This window comes from Vombatus ursinus, unplaced genomic scaffold, assembly GCF_900497805.2.
Source record: "Vombatus ursinus unplaced genomic scaffold, bare-nosed wombat genome assembly UNPS02005236.1, whole genome shotgun sequence".
Taxonomy (NCBI): domain Eukaryota; kingdom Metazoa; phylum Chordata; class Mammalia; order Diprotodontia; family Vombatidae; genus Vombatus; species Vombatus ursinus.
In genome coordinates, this window is record NW_020945014.1 from 3,588,191 (window position 1) to 3,605,289 (window position 17,099).

General features: G+C 46.7%; 1 protein-coding gene across 4 annotated transcripts in view; it reads right to left on the reverse strand.

Annotated features, from left to right (window-relative positions):
- Positions 1-17,099, reverse strand: part of PTP4A3 (protein tyrosine phosphatase type IVA, member 3) — a 112,870-nt gene that overhangs the window by 24,956 nt on the left and 70,815 nt on the right. The window contains exon 1 of one of the 4 annotated variants that reach the window (XM_027844970.1): positions 5,632-5,717. The exons of 2 other annotated variants lie outside the window; for them this stretch is intronic. The gene's annotated coding sequence lies outside the window, so the exon portion shown is untranslated. Of the gene's footprint in view, positions 1-5,255; positions 5,386-5,631; positions 5,718-17,099 lie in introns of those variants that run through there. One more of the 4 variants, XM_027844986.1, reaches the window with a different exon arrangement.

Consider the following 17,099-nt stretch of genomic DNA (forward strand, 5'->3'; position numbering starts at 1 on the left):
ACTCAGGGCCTCACTGTGTCCAGTCGTGAAATAAGGCTAATGAAAGACAATGAGAAAGCCCATGATTTTGATGTCAAAGGACCTGGTTTCCAAACCTGACTCTGTTCCTTATCACCTGGGCGACCTTGGCAAAGTTCCTTTCCCTTCTCTAGGTCTGTTTCCTTGTCTATAACTGAAGGGGATTGGACCAGATGCTCTCCAAGGTCATTTCCAGTTTTAGCTCCTAGGATCCTACGATCCTTGCTCACCCCACCTCCCTCCCTACCTTACAGGGATTTCTAGTAAAAAGATCATGGTGTTTTGGAATATGCTGCTGCTGGCAGACGGTTGTCTCTGCTTCATTCTGACCAGGAGCAGTGATATTTCTACCACCATGAGGAAGGAGGTCATGGGGTGACCTATGCCCCGCAGCCACTAGAGCCCAGGAGGGCCCCAGCTGGGGTTTCTTAGCCACACTTTCCGGTGTTACGAGTCGGCTGACCCAGGAAGGTCAGGGTAGAACAGCCAAGAAGGAAGGATATGACGTCGTGGGGCAGCTGTCAGAAACACCTTCCCACATCCCCCAGCCCCCCCAACTAAAAAGATAAGGGGGAGGCTACTGCCAGATTCTCCCAGCTCTGGCCTACTGCCCAACTTGGGGCTCACAGATCACCAGAGATGGAAGGAATCTTAGTGTCAAAGGTCCCCACCCCCACATAGGCATTGGGGAAACTCCCCCCCCACCTCTTCCCCAGTCAGCAGCACAACAGTCTCCCCTTCTGAGATGAGAAAAGAAACAGTAGTTGTGGGCAAGAAGACAGCTGCAGAGACCTAATCAGTGTGTGTGTGTGTGTGTGTGTAAGAAAAAGTCAGTCACTCCTGGATAGACCACACATCTTTGTGTCAATCCTGTTGCCTCCCCTGCTAAAAGAGAGAGAGAGAGAGACAGGTGGCAAAAGAGGAGAGTGAAAGGCAGGACCCTGGGCTAAGTGGGCCTTCTTCAGGTGGGACTTCCAAGCCCGAGCCCAACTCCTCCAACAATGCCTAAGCATTGGGCCTGAGCAACAGAAACTTGCTTCTCCTCAGGAAAGGGAGGCCAGGTAGGGACCTGGCCCTGACACCTGGGCACAGGAAGACTATTCCTCTCCAAGCAAGGAGCATGAAAAGGGGTGTCACTGATTGGAGGGAAGAAGCTGGTAAAGGAAAAGAGGCCCTATTAAGAATTAAAAGTCCTAATTCCCAACTCTGTCTGACTCCCTTAGCATCCAAGACACATCAAACACTCACATAAGCTTCTTTCTGTCCTTTTGTCCCCGTTGTTTTACACAGTGCCTGGCACCTAGCAGGTTCTTAATAAATGTTTGTTCTGTTGCATTCCTGGGGCAGCTAGGTGGCACAGAGTACCAGGCCTGGAGTCAGGAAGACCTGAGTTCAAATACCCCCTCAGATACTAGCTATGTGACCCTGGGCAAGTCACTTAACCCTGTTTGCCTCAGTTTCCTCTGTAAAATGAGCTGGAGAAGGAAATAGCAAACCATTCCAGTATCTTTGCCAAGAAAACCTCAAATGAAGTCACAATGAGCCGGATACAACTGAAACAACTGAACAACAAAAACAACAAAGTGTGCTCCTAAAATTATATGAAACAGTATGGTATGGAAAAAACATATGACTGGGAACCTAGGAAACCTGGGTTCAAGTTCCTTTTTTACTAATGATTCTATATGACACTGGGCACGTCCCCTCTTGGGGTCTCAATTTATTTCTCTATAAAAGAAGAGGCCTGAACTAGCCAAATGAATAAATGAATGAAAAAGCATTTATTTAATGCTTATGATGTGCCAAGCACTGTGCTGCGTGCCAGGGAGATAAATACAAAAGCAAGGACAGTTCCTGCCTTCAAGGAAACTACATTCCAATGTCAGAAGCACATAGAGATAATAATAATAATAAGAGCTAACACACACAGAACTCTTTAAGGTTTGCAAAGCACTTTAGATAGGCTATCTAATTAGAGGCTCACACCAACCCTGTAAGGTAGGTTACCAATGAAAAAGTGAGGCTCAGAGAAGTTACACGACTTGCCCTGCTAGAGAATGTTTAAGACAGAATTCAGAGTGCTTTCCTGCTTCAGAGCCATCCACTGTGCCACCGGCAAGTCATGGCCAAGGAGGGACTCTTTGGTCCAAAAAGTTACGGGGAGGATTACTGGGTCTAAAGGAGGAGAAGACTGAGCTGTCCCATCCAAGAACAATGGCAGATTTGATACCATCGTGGTCCAAGATTCCAGAACTGGAGAGCTAGGGGAGGTAAAGAGAAAGGTACAAATGAGGAAGTAAGGTAATTGACTAAAAGGCTAAAAAGGAGAGTGAAATGAAGAATGACTGGGGCTCTTCTAAAACAATAAGGGGGACAGTAAGCAGCAATAATCAGGAGTGGGGGAACCCCTAGGATGGAAGTTCTTCCAGGGCACACATCTCTACCTACTCTGACAGTCTATGACTATCTACTGTCTCCAATCTCTCTCCACTGACCACAGAACTGCAGAGCTTACAGAGCCAAAGCTCTTCATTTTAAACACATGAGAAACCTAGGCCTGGAAGAGGTCAAACGGCTGGCCTACGGTCACTGACCGGTAAACAGCAGTATCTGAACCCAGATCTTCAGACTGTAAAGTTCAGAGTTCTTTCCACTACTCCACACTCCCCATATGCCACTTTTAAAAGCAGTGTTTCCAAGTTCTCAACTTGGGGTCAGCAGACTCCCAAAGAGTTACAAGAAACTTGTCAAGGGAATAAGAGGATTATCTGGCAAGTAACTATATTATCCTATTGAAATAATCCACAAACTCCAAACTGATCTCAATCGATGAAGTTACACAATTTTGTGTGTACTCTTGGAAGAAAACCTAATTAATCTCTTTAATCTATTTCGTACTTACATACACATGGTAAGCTCTAAAAACAATCTCTTTTGAGGCTAAAGAAGGTGTATGGAAAGATTTGCTGAAAAGTCATTGAGTACAGGAGCTGAAAATGGTGTGGGAATCCCTGCCTCAGAATAAGAGAACTTTAAAACTACAGCCCAGAGATGGGAATAATAGCCCTGAAGTCACATTTCGAGTCCACAGCAAAGCAGCTGGGACCAGTGACTCCCGGAGTCCCTGACACCCCAGCCAGAAAGCTCTTTCCACTAAACCAGGTGGCCTCTTAGTAACAGCATGATCCACAGGGGCGGCTAATTCTCAGACCTCTCCCCACCTGGGGCTGGGGCAAAAGGGAGGAGAGGCAGGGAAGTGGAAAGGGAGGGATGTTTGGTAAAGGCAACTAGTACTGGCAAACTTACTTCTAGTAGTCAGGGTAAAGATGAAGGTGTGATAGGGGGTGGAAAAACTTAGAGGGAGACAGACTAGACCAAGGGGAAAAGAGAATTGCCCCAGACCCAGAGAGAAAAGGCTGGGAGATGACATCAGAAAGCAGAGGCATGAACAAGAGAGGAAAGTGTGACTATCAAAGCCAAGAATTTTTTATCTCTGGCTGGGAGGATCCACTCTCAGTGCCCAGAGCTACAACCACGAGGGTCTGGGGCAGGCAGTGACTATTCCTGAGCTCACAGCTAATCTCCAAAGAATTATTCTCTCTTTCAAACCCCACTCCAACTCCTACAGAGCCCACTCAAACGAGGTCCCTCCCTTCCATATCCACACATTCATATTCCCCGCACAAACACCTTCCTTACACACGCATACACATACACCTCTAGCTACACAAAGATGCAAATATACAAAATCCCCACACACACTTCCTCCAGCAAGGAGCATCATTTCCCCAAGATACATCCTCCCCAGCCCCTATACACAGTTACAAATTCCCCTCTGACGTACATTTTAACACAAAAACACATAAACACCTCAAACATACACACACATCCTCTCCTGCAACACACAAACTCAAAATCTCCAAATAGACCTTCCCCCTCTTCCCCACTCCATATCTAGATACACCTCCCCCAAACACGAGTCTCTCTTCAACAATACTCAGACACATCCTCCCCTATAAATTTTCACCCAGCATACACGTATCTCCACACATTCTGACAAGAACACACAAACACACAGTCCCCCAACACATTCCCACAGATATACATGGGAACACGGGCTCTCTTCAAGTCACATACTTCCATATGACCCTCATATAGCCCTCCTTTGCCACACACACCTCCACACTCTTTGCTCCGGAAATGAGAACGAACACGAACACACACACACACACACGCACACGCACACGATGGCCCCCAAACTTCAGTCACACATCCAACTGAAAGCAACAGGTTTTCCCCTCCTTCCCCCCAGCTCTCACAGGTGCTGGGGACCAACAAACACTGCTCCGCCAGCATGCTCTGCCGCCAGAAAGGCCGCTTCTTCCTGAGAGAACCACGCATTCCTGTTCCTACAGCCTTTTGAAAACCTACTTCCACACCCATGTGGGCACCAACACAGACTCATGCTCACTCACATGCCAGTAGGTTCAGATGTATGGGGGCATGCACACCAACACATGCTCGCAAAGACCAGCCCACAGAGAAACCCTGATTCCCTGGCAGCCTCTACAGCAAAGTACAGGCAGCCGCATGCACATTCCCCAGGCAATGACCCCAGGAACACACACATACACTGAACCCACCCCCACGCGCGCGTCAGTGGGCACCCCCCTCCCAGAAAGGAGAAGCTTAAAGCACCATAAAAATAGGTATTATTATATGCACAGCACATCCTTGTCCACAGGGGATCACGTAATCTCAGAGCTGAAATGGACTCAACGGGCCGAGTCCAACAACGTATCTAAGCATGAACCAGTCTTTTTGAGGACCTCCAGCGATGGGGAACTCACTACCACAAGCGGATGGAGCCTAGGCCACTGTGCACTAGCTTTCGATGTTAGAAGTTCCTCTAAATATTGAGTCCAAAGCTGCAACTTCCACATGTTCTCAAGCACAGCCGGGGGCACAATGACACCCACATGTGTGTGTACACACACACACACACACACACACACACACGGCACAGGAAGCTTCCCCAAAACAAAGAAGCCATCCCCAGCCTTCCCCACCCCCCTTCCAGGAAAGAAAAGCCCTGAGCCAGGCCTAGAGAAAGGCGTTTTTCACAAGCCACCCAAATGTGCCTAGGGCTCGGTGTCTCCCCAGCGCAGCTCCCTCCCCATGTGCTCCCGCGGGGTCCAAGGGCTGCTGGGGGGAGAGAGCGGGGGAAGGGGGCTCACCTCGGAGTCACCGCCGGGGCGCCGGCCAGGGGAGGGGAGCGAAGCAGGGCTGAGCTAAGCGGGGCTGAGCAGAGGGGAGCGATGAGAGCTCCTCCGAGGTGCTGAGCTCCTCCAAGGTGCTGAGCCGCTCTGCTCTGCGCCGCGCTGCGCAGCGATGCGCTGCTCTGGGCTGAGCCCGGCTGGGCTGGGTAGCGCTGTGCCGCGGCGCACCGCGCCGGGCCGGGCTGGGCTGGGCTGTGTGGGGCTGCACGGTGAGTGTGTGACCTTAATACGGCCGCCGGGAACCAGTCTGGGGCTGCCCTGCTGGGCACATGACGCTGACAGGCGAGCGAGCGAGCAAGCGAACACACGAGCACACACATACACACACACTCACCTCTCCAGCTCACGGGGCCCCTTAGGCATTTCCCAGGCCGGCCCGGTGGGGAGGGGCCAACGGGGCCAGGATCAGGGAAGGGGGAGGGCCCTCGAAGGCAGGGAACTGGGCTGGGGCCAGAGCAGAGCTGGGACTGGGGGCGGGGAGAGGCGGGGAGCGGCGGGGAGCGAGAGAGAGGAGAGCCGCGTAGAGAGGGAGAGGAGAGGGGAGGGCAAGGGGAAGGGGGAGGAGAAGAGAAGAAGGAGAAAGTGAAGAGGAGAGGAGGAGAAAGGCAAGAGATGGGTAAAGGGAGAGAGAACCGAGGGAAAACTGCAGAATAAGGGAGAGAGGAAAGAAAGGATGAGAACAAGAACCAAAAAGAAAAGAGAGAAAAGGTAGAGAGAGGCCAGAAGAGACACGACCTACAAAGGGCCTAACTCTAAAGAAAACTCACTTTTTAATTGCACTTGGAGGCCCTCCCTCACATCAGCTCTGGAGAGTACAAGGTTTAATTATACTCATTTGGGTTCACAGATTTCAAGGGGGAAGGGGCCAGAGAGGCCATCTAGTTGGAACCCCTCATTTTACGGTGAAATGAAGCTAACCCTCAGAGAAGAGAAGTGGACTGGTTGACAAAAGTCTTCAAAGCCGCTGAGTGTCAGAATTCAGTGGAGGTCTTAGTTCGAAGCCAACTCTTCTTCCTTTACCAAATCTACCTGAGGTATGAGAGAAAGAAAAGGAAGAGAAGACATAAGGCTGCAAGATGAACAAGGAAAGAGAAAGGAGTGGGGTGAGGGAAGAATAAAGACAGGTCACAGTGGGGCTGAAGGAAACAAATGAGGGGGAAATAAGGGTGGAGAACTCCCAGACAGATCAAAAGCTGACTGGGGCTCCTCCCTCGTGTGTGTGTGTGTGTGTGTGTGTGTGTGTGTGTGTGTGTGTGTTTGTGTGTGTGTGTGTGTCTCTGTCTGTCTGTCTGTGTGTGACAGAGAGACAGAGAGACCGAGAGAGAATGAGAATGAGAATATGAATGAAAATGACTGAGTCCAGGGCTCTTCTTCCTGTATACTACAGAGCGAAGGCTGTGTTTCAGAGACTGGACCTAGCCCTGGAATTTGTCTCTGACTAGGATGTCCTGGGGTTTTCTAGAGAAATCTTAATACCACTGAACTTAAAGGATGTGTCTAGCTTTTTCTTCCCAGTCTAAGGGCTCCAGGAAATCAGAGTTCCAGGGTTCCAGGTCTACCCTGTCTCCTCTAGGCCCACAGCAGGCACAAGTACAGGTGCAGTCTTCCATATATTATAATTTCTAAAAGGTTTTGGAAAATCTGAAGACTTAAGAGATTGGCCTTCGTAGTCATCACAAGCACTGTACCTTCCATCCCATACACCACAAAGGGTAGCATGAAAGCTGGGGAACAGTGGGGGCAGGAATAATAATGACAGAAATTCTATGAAGACCCCAGCCCCCATCTGTATGATACCTGACACCTTTTTGAAACATTCCTCTATATTGTTTCATATATTGTTACCAACACAATTGTATTTGCTCGTTCATTCATTAGACAGACATTTCAGAGTGACTTCCATTTGCTTCATGCTGTGGGAGCTAGATACACAGTTCAGATAGTATGAAATACTAGCCTTCAGGGAAGTGACCATCTTGTAGAGGTATAAGACACAAACACATATAACTACAATAAATGATATTACATGTTGGAGAGGTACAAAATGAAATGGTACAAAAGTCTAAAAGTAAGCCTATAGCTTCAATGTGTGCCCTCTACATAGGTCACTTCTCTGGGTCTCAGTTTCCTCACTTTTTTTAAGGCAATTGAGGTTAAGTGACTTGCCCAGGGTCACACAGCTAGTAAGTGTCAAGTGTTTGGTATGAGGCCGGATATGAATTCAGGTGCTCCTGAATCTTGGTCCAGTGCTCTACCCACTGAGCCACCTAGCTGCCCCTTCCTCACTTCTTACAATGGGTTAATAAATTCAGCGTTGTTTCTTCCTCGAGAAACAACCCAGTGTAGAAGATAGACAATACATAACGGTAGTAACAATAATAACAACAATACATATACTTAGTCTTAAGGGCAGCTAGGCAGTCAATACATAGAGCACTGTGCTTGGAATCAGTAAGACCTGAGTTCAAATACAGCCTCTGACAATTACTAGCTGTGTGATCCTGGGCAAGTCATTTAATGCTGTTCGCCTCAGTTTCCTCATCTGTAAAAAGAGCTGGAAAAGGAAGGCAATCCATTCTAGAATCTTTGCCAAGAAAACCCCAAATGGGGTCATGAAGAGTCAAGCACAAGTGAAATGACTGAACAGCAACAACATAGCTCTTTAGGGTTTAGCAAAGCACTTAACATAGGTTACCTCACTTGATCCTCACAACAACCTATATGAGAAAGGAGTTATTGTTATCCCCAATTTACAGATGAGGAAATTGAGGCTGAGAGAGGCTAAGGGAGTTGCCCAAGGTCACACAACTAAATACCTCAAGAGGGATTTGAATTCAGGTCTTCTGGACTCCAAGTCTAGCATTCAATACTCCACCACCTAGCTGTAGCTACTCTACAACATCCCCAACTACTGGTCATTCAGCCTTTGCTGAAAGACCCCCGGGGACCGAGCAAGCCATCCCACTTTTGGCCACCTCAATTGCTGGAAAGTATTGCTTTTTGGTTTTTTTCTCATATCAATGAGGAAATCTGCCATTTTGTAACTTCCACCTGTGGCTCCTAGTTCTGCCTTCAGGGTCAAAAGGAATCTGTTAATCCCTCTTCCACATGTCAGCTCTTCAAACACAAGCCCTCCTCAGATATCTTATCTTGGCACAGAGGTGACCCTGGGTTCCTGAAGAAACACAAACCCTAACTCTCTACTGGATATGAAATATCCCTGTTTTCTCATCTGTAAAACAGAAATCATAATTCTACTACCTAAACTTAAGAAAAACACTTTGGAAACCTGAAAAGAGAACAGAGATGGGAATAATTATTATCACCAAGCTAGAAAGGTACAGGCTTGGCCATGGACTATGAACACCAGCCTAAGTAAGGGTAAAAGGCCTGTCCCCAAAAGGGGGGCCACTAGGTGTTAAATGTTCCTGACCCTGGAAGCTGCCCAGGCAATGAAGGCCTGGGGTGAATACCTACATCCATGAAACCACAGATGTTTGGGAGCTGTGAAGAAGTGGTAAGAATCCAAGGCCTCCAAGTGCTACCTCTCCAGATGGGAACACCTTCCCCTGCCCCGTGACCCTCTCAAAATAGACCTTTAAGCCTATAAGTAAACTGAAACCTGAGGAGGGCTAAGCTCCAGAGCTTTGTTTATTCCCCCTGCCCTCCCTTAGCTGTCTCCTCCTCCTTCCCAGCCAGCAGCACTTTCTGGGGCAATCACCCCTCCCCCCCACCAAGACCGTTACCCTGGAAGGCACCTTCCTGCACTCCCTAAGCAGCCATACCCCAGGTCACCCCCTAAAAGACTGCTTTTGGTTGGAAGTGCCCAGGGGACCAGCAGACCCTTCCCCGGGAGAACTGGGTCTCCTCAGAAGTGCTAGGTATAAATCCTCCCCCACCTCTCTGCACGATAATCCTCTCTCCATAGATACTCCTCTGGTTCCTCTCGAGGGAATGAAATACAACTGAGAAACAAACAATCCTCAATCTCCCAACTTGTTCTGGAAGGGACTTCAGGGGAAGATAAAAGCAGAGTCAGGGCCTGCTGCCCTGGTTCCTGGAGGAAGGACGAAAGGGAGGGAGGGAAAGAAGGAAGGAAGGAAGGAGGAATGGGGGAAGGAAGAAAGGGAGGAGGGAGGGAAGGAAGGAAGCAGGGAGGGAAGGAAAGGAAGAAGGGAGGGAGAGATGGGAGGAAGAAGGGAAGGAAGAAAGGGAGGAGGGAAGGAAGGAAGGAATGGAGGAAGAAAGGAAGGAGGGCAGGAAGGGAAGAAGGAAGGAGGGAATAGAGGAAAGGGGAAGAAAGGGAGGGAGGGAAGGAGGGAGGAAGAAAATAGGGGAAACATGCCCTTAGCTTTGCCAACTCCTGATCCATTACCCCTAAGCTTTCCCACCTCAGCTCAGCACTTTAAGAAAGCAGGTTAGTCTTTCTCTCCTCCTGCTCCAACAGAAACTTCAAGCAGTTTTTGTTTTCTCTAAAGCAGGCAGGGGTTCTTAAACTGGTTTTTGTGTTGTGCTGGAACCCTTTGGTGTCTGCTGAAGCCTATAAACCCCTTCTCAGAATAATGTTTTTAAATGCATATGATAAAATACATAAGATGACAAGAGAAATCAATTATGTTGAAACAGTCTAGTCCGCCTACCTAAACAGGGCTCCCTTCTAACAAGGGCGTACCTATCCTTCTCTGCAGACCTCTAGTTAGGAGGAACCCATGACCTCCTGAGGTAACCTAGCCCACTCTTTCAGAAATTTCCTCCTTATAGTTGGGCTTCAATCTTCTTCTCTGCAGCTCCCACCCTTGGTCCCAGCTCTGCTGCTCCCTGGGTATAAGCAGAACAACAATGTTGTCTTTGGAACCCAAGGGTTTGGGCCAGAGTCTCCATCTGCTACTTATCAACAGGGCAACTGTGGGCAAATCACTTCACTAGGCCTCAGTTTCCTCATCTGTAATATGAAAAGCAGGCTTCTGAAGTCCCTTCTGGCCCTAAATCTGTGATCCTATCTGTGATCTCTCCCCATCCCCCTTCTACATAGTAGCCCTTCAAGTACTTAAAAATGGCTAGCCTTAAGGCTAAACATTCTTAATTCTATCATTCTTGCTATAACATGATTTCAAGGCTCCAATTAATCGATGTCCTTCCTAAAATGTGGTGCCTAGAACTGAATATGATACTGACCATGGCAGAATACAATATGAATATCACCTCTCTCATTCTGGACATTTAATGAAGCCAAGACACTCTTACGGAAGCTGAAACTCTTACTAGTTTTCTTGGCTGCCACGTCGCTCAATTGACTCATATTAAAAATGTGGTTCACCAAGGCCCCTAGGTCTCTTGCAGATAAACCGTCATCTCAACAGGCCTGCTTCATCTTGCTTTTGTGATGCTGATTCTCTGAATCTCAGTATAGTCCAGGTCTTAACATTATAGTAATCAAAACCTTAGAGATGATCCAGCCAAACCCCCTTATTTGACTGATGGGACAACCAAACCTCAGAGAAGGGACTACTTACTCTAGGGTCACAGAGTCACTATTAGCAGGACTAGTATTCAAATCTAGGTTTTTCGACTCAAACATCCTTTCCATTAGACCATGCTGCCTCCTTGGTTCAGATTCTTAGTGTACCTACCTCTCAAGGAGGCCAATTTCTGAAGGCTACTTAGGTTCTTGGAAGGACAGTATCTCAGTGTCCACAGTATCTTCTAGAATGGTCCTCAAATTTCCTCATCTCTAAACTGGGGAGAGAGATTAGGCGGCCTCTAAGCTCCCTTCTACCTGTAAAATCTATGATCCTAAGATGTGAACGAGACCTCTCCTTCTTTTGATTTCTCATAGGTTTTTACCTGGTTCACCTTTTGCCCTTAGGTTTCCTGGTTGTCTTCAAAGTTCAGTTCAAGTCCTACTACCAACATGAGACTTTTCCTGATCCTCTCAGGGGTGGGGAACCTGCAGCCTCAAGGCCTCATGTGGCCCTCTAGGTCCTCAAGTGTGGCCCTCTGACTGAATCCAAACTTCACCAAACAAATCCTTTTATTAACAAATCCTCTTTTAAGACCTAGTTCCTAGTGCCATTCTCCTTTCACCCCTGCCTATACCCATGGAATTACCTGGTAAATCTACCTTGTCTATATTATGTTTTTGCTTATATGTGTTTGGGTTGCTCTCCTCCACCCCGCAGCCCTATGAAAACATGAGCTCATGGAGGGCTTAACATGCCTGTTTCTGAGTCTTTGTGTTTGAATCCCCAGAGCCTGAAACAGAATTGAAGCTTAATAAATTCTTGTGAATTGATTTGTACCATATTCATTTATGTAAATGACTTAGAAGTAGGAAGAGGCTTGAATCCCACTTCACTCAGACAATGGCAGTGTGTGGCAAATCACTTTGCCTCAGTTTCCTAATTGCTGAAATGGGGATAACAATAGTACCATAAGGGCAGGGAGAATATGTTATCAAAACCTTGGTTTGTGCCTCGTCTGGTAAACAAACAAGTGGTGCTTAAAATATGTTTGCTGAACTGAAAGTTGAGACTTCATAATTTTTCATCTCTGTATACCCAGCAACCAGCACAGTGCCCAGCATAAGACAAGTTCCTAATAACTACTATTCGGTTGCCATGATTTGAATCATGGTCCTTGTGAAGAAGGAAGTGAAGATGGCCAGCCTTTAAATAAACAGATAATTTGATCAAGAACAACAATGTACCTAACCTCAAACAAAAGAATGCCAGTTGGTGGATGACTGGCCAAGCACCATTCACAACCTCAATGAAGGCAAATATTTTAGGGAGAAAAGGAGGGATTCTTCATTTCCTTTTTTTTGGACAGGGTTACTAATAGATAATAGGAATGATGGGAACTAACATAATTGGATTTCATAAGGCAGCTGACAAAGTCTCTGAGCATATAAATCATCGTGAAGATATAGAGATGTGGATTAAATCACAGCAGTTAGCAGGTTTCTAGAAACATTGATATAAATGGACCTAAAGAGTAGTATTAATGGAACACTGAGGGCTCAATAGGTCTTTAGTGAAGTGCCCTAAGGCTCTTGTCCCTCCTGTTCTGTTCAATATTAGAGGATCAGAGAAGCTCAGAACTGGAAGGACACTCAGAAAAACAGGAATCTGCTCTACAACATCTCAGACAAGGAGTCATTTGGCCATCACTTGAAGCTCTCCAGGAGCCTACCCCCTACCTCCTAAAGCAGCCCCTTCTACTTCTGGACAAATCTAATTGTTAGGGAATCTTTCCTTATATCCAAAAGAAATCTGCAACTTTTTTAAAAAAATCAAAGACTTAGGTGAAGGTGTCACATGTGATAAAATTGCCAGTAATCCTGATGATCCTAACACAAGGACAGGATGAAAGCTGTGGCCACTGGGAATAGTATCGTCTGAATGAAAAAACAAATTCTGGTCTGAATCCAACAGGATGAAATGTAATAGGGATAGATAAATGTAAAGTCCTATGTTTGGGTCTACAGTATCAGCTGCACAAAGATGGAAATGAAGAAAGGTGTCACTAGGCCGTATAAAAAAAATCAGAGAGTGTGGTGGACTTCAAGCTCATTAAGTCAACAGTGTGTCAGGGTAGCCCAAAAAACTATAATGGCATCAAGTCACATTAATCAAGCACTTATTAAGTGCTTCCTGTATACAAGGCACTGCGATAGGCACTGGAGATACAAAGACAAGGAATAAAACAAAAGAGTTTGCATTCTAATGTAAGAGATAAGTATTTAGTAAGCATGGATAGCATTAATATAAAGAGAATAAATACACATTCATGCCAAGGAATTAACTGCAAGGTAATTTGGGAGGCTAGAGTCCAAAAAGATGAAGCCAACATTTCTGCAGCACTGTGCCCTAGTCACACTGCATCTGGCGGAATCATATTCTATTCCGGGTACCACATTTTAGGAAGGACAAATTGAAATGTGTCCAAAGCAGGATGACCAGGATGGTGAGAGGACTAGAGATCATGTCATACAGGGATTGACAGGAGGAACTGGAGTTGTTTAGCCTGGAGAAGTAAAGATTTAGGTGATGGGGTCCATGCCAGGAGAGCTGGTTTCAATTATCTGAAGAGCTGTCTAGGGAGAGGAATTAGCCTCCTTCTGCTTGGTCTGAGAGGGCAGAACTAAGAGCAATCTGAGGAAGTTCAAGAAAGGAAGATTTTGGTTCAGCATAAAGAGCTCACAATAAGAGCTAATAAAAAATGCAGTAGGTTACTACCCCCATGAGGGAATGAGTTCCCCATTCCTGGAGGTCTTCAAGCAGTAAGTTCAATGACCATTCGTCAGCAGGATTGTAAAGGGGATTCGGGCTTGTAGGGTTGGATTAGGTCCCCTGTGAGATCCCTTCCCACTCTGAAGATTGAAATTCTATGATTCGGGATTCTGATCCCAACCATTTACTTCCTCTGCAATGTCAGGCTACAAAATTAAGCCTCTTGTGTATAATTAAGGTCAATCCTAGGCTGGGTAGGAAGTCATGGAAGCCCATGGCAGGATGGTCCTACAGCTGCCCCCTCTAGCCCTTCTCTCAACAACTTCCAAAAGGAAAAGGAACTTTAATATTTCTCTAAGCTCCTGAATGGCTTCAGACCTCACTGAAAGGCTCTGCTTGATGTCGGTTAGACACAAAGTCCTTGGGGTGGGAAGAGGAAGAATCTCCCTGGAAACTGAAGGACTGATGAGGAAGGTAGTCACAGAAGCAAGACTCCTTAAGATATGCCAAAGCAAAGAAGCCCCAGAGACCAGGTGTTAGGGTCAAGAAGGATGCATAGAGGTCTGACTGTCCCAGTAGTCTGGATTGAAAACATGCAGTAGCAGACAGAAGACCTGGGGTTAAATCCTCCCTCTGATATTTCCTAGCTATGTGACTCTGCACAAGTCATATCTTCTCTGAGCCTCAGGGTCCTCATCTGTGAAATGGGGGTGATAACATCATCTACCTCACAGGTTTGTAAGAACCAGATCAGATACTGTCTTTGCAATCCTTAAACAGCTCTATGTGAACCATTACTGTCAAAAGTCCCTTGAAGCAAAAAAAAAAAAAAAAAAAAGCTGTCTGCTAGGAATTCAGGAGACCTGGATTCTAGCCAGTCCTAGCACTACCAAAAACTCCCTGTATGACCTCAGACAAATCACTTCCCCTGTCTGGGCCACAGTTTGCTCCCTTGCAAAATGAGGGAAATGAATTAGGATTGTCTCTGAGGAGGTCCCTTCTTGCTCTGACATTGTATTCTTATGTCCTAAGGACCCTTTCAGCTCTGACCTTCTGATTTCTGATCCATTAAAATCAGCAAAGGATATCTGTCCTCAAACTGAGATGACTTTGACATCAGCAGGTTGTAGCGCCTGAACCAGGCACAGTTGCTCACCTTCTTACCAACAGAAAATCGTGGGTGGGTTGAAGAGGCTGAACCTGGGGCCAGGGTCACAGCTCATCAGGACTAGATGACCTCTGAGATCTCATCCTCCTCCGAGAGTCTTCCATTTTGAACCCCCACTCTTGGTTCCATGAGTGGACCAGAGTTATCACAGAAATGCCTGACATTTCTCACCTGAATCCCCCAACCTCCTGCAGCCTCCTCTATGTCTGAAGCACTGGGACGAATGCTAATAACATTCCCAGAAGGTTAAATTAAAACAGTGTGATTGCTGAGCAAAGGCAGAGAATGGATAAGCATGCTGTGTCCAAAGACTAATTAGGGAGAAATGGGAGCTTAAAGATGGACAGGCCCTTAGAATACAGAATGTCAGAGTGAGAAGGGCACGTAGAACATGGAATGGCAAGGTTGGAAGGGCCCTTAGAACATGGAAGACTTAGGTTAGAAGAGCCCTTAGAAGGCACTTAGGCCAATCCCTTCACTCTACTGAGGCCAGAGAAGTGAACTGACTTGTTTTTGTCCACATAAAAAGTCATTTGAAGATCTGGGAGTAGATTGACTTGGAGCTAACTGGTGGAGAAGGGGAAATGAGGTCAGAAGTAAAATAAGGTCAGATGGGCCTTATTCAGGTAGAGGGGCTTGAAGGACATGCTGAGGACCAGTGTCTTGATCCTATCAGGAATGCACAGCCAATGTCCTATTTAACATAGTGAGAAGAGATGTAGTGAGATGAGGTGCAACATACGAGAGTGCATGCAGGGCTGATACCACAGAGTCTAGGTAGTGCTACCTCACAGTAAATTAGGATCAGGACCAGAGGGCCAGGGAAATAACTGTTTCTGGATGTAAATGGAAAGAAGGGTATATAATGTAGTGGGGAAAATCGTTATGGAAACCAAATCAAGTCTCCTCACAGCTCTATACAGGTGGAAAGGCCAAAGCTCCTATGAGTTCAAACACCATCTCTATTCAGATAACTCTAAAATCTACATATCTAGCCCTAATGGGATTGGATTCCTGAATTCCTGGAATTCCTGAATATGGACTGGTATTAACTCACCTTTGAAAACTCTACCTTCCCACCAAGCTGAACAGGTAGCTATGCCCCAACCTTGATCCTCCAACTCTATCTACCATACATTTGCACAAGTCATGTCCCTCAACTTCACCCCTGAAGAAATCTTGCCTTTGTTCAAGGCTCAATGCAGGTGTCACCTCCCTGATTTCTTTCCTCTGTCCCCAGCTGTTCATCTCTCCTCTTCTCTTCCTCTCCTCTCCCTCTTCCCTCTTCTCTCTTTAGTTCTCTCATCTCTCCTTTTTCCCTCTTCTCTCTCCTCCTCCTCGTCCTCCTCCTCCTCCTCCTTCTTCTTCTTCCTCTTCCTCTTCCTCTTCCTCTTTCTCTCTCTCATTATTCTTTTTTTTTTTTTTTTGCATGTAGTACCCTCTCCAATACAATGCAAACACCTCAGGGGTAGGCATTATCCCCAGTGACTAGTCCAGAGCCTTGTATATAGTTGCTTTCTTCAGCTGCTGAATACAGGTACATGGGTGTATGAGCCATGTAAACACACAGCAGAGGAGTTAGAGTAGGGGTTCTGAAGTTAGATGGGTTTGACCTTCAGTTCTGACAGTTAACTGTGTGACCTGAACAGCTACTCTGAAGCCAGGCTTGATAGGATCACATCAAAAAATCAGAGAGAGCCCTCAAGATCATCCAGTCTCTCTCACTGACACCTAGTGAGGTTCAGTCCTCATAGAAGCTCACTATGCTACTAATCACTGGAACCATGTAAGCAGCAAGGGCAGCATATGAATCCAGAACCTGACTCCAAAAGCAGGTATTTTCCCATTAGGCCCCAGTGCCTCTCACCTCCTTGTTTCCTCATCGGCAAAATGGGGATAATAATACTTATACAACCTACATCTAAGGATTGTAGTGAGCTTTAGAAAAGTGAGCCATAATTATAATAATTATCATTATAATCTTTTAATTATGATTACAACCACACACTCACCCCTCCCTGGACCACAGAGGGCATCTCCCCAGAGACCTGCCCTGTAAAACATCCCAGCTCTCGGGGTAGAGATGGGCAGGGAGGCCAGCAGAGTTCCTGACTCAGGCAGAAGTTCAGTTTCCAAAATAGGAAGCACATTTGGCCTTTTCCACATGAGCCACGGTCCACTATCACCAGCCAGGCCCGGCGAGGGACACCAGGCAGAGCGGCAGACTGAAGAGCACGTGCATGGAGCACAGGGGATCTCAACCAAGAAAGGCCTCACTCGAGAGCCCAAAGGTGTCAGGCAGCATGGTCTTAGGATGCTGGGGCCACACTGGGTGCTCTAATAGCTGGGCCCTGTCACTCCCTGATTAAGTACAATGTATGCTGTGAGGCTAACAGGCAAACA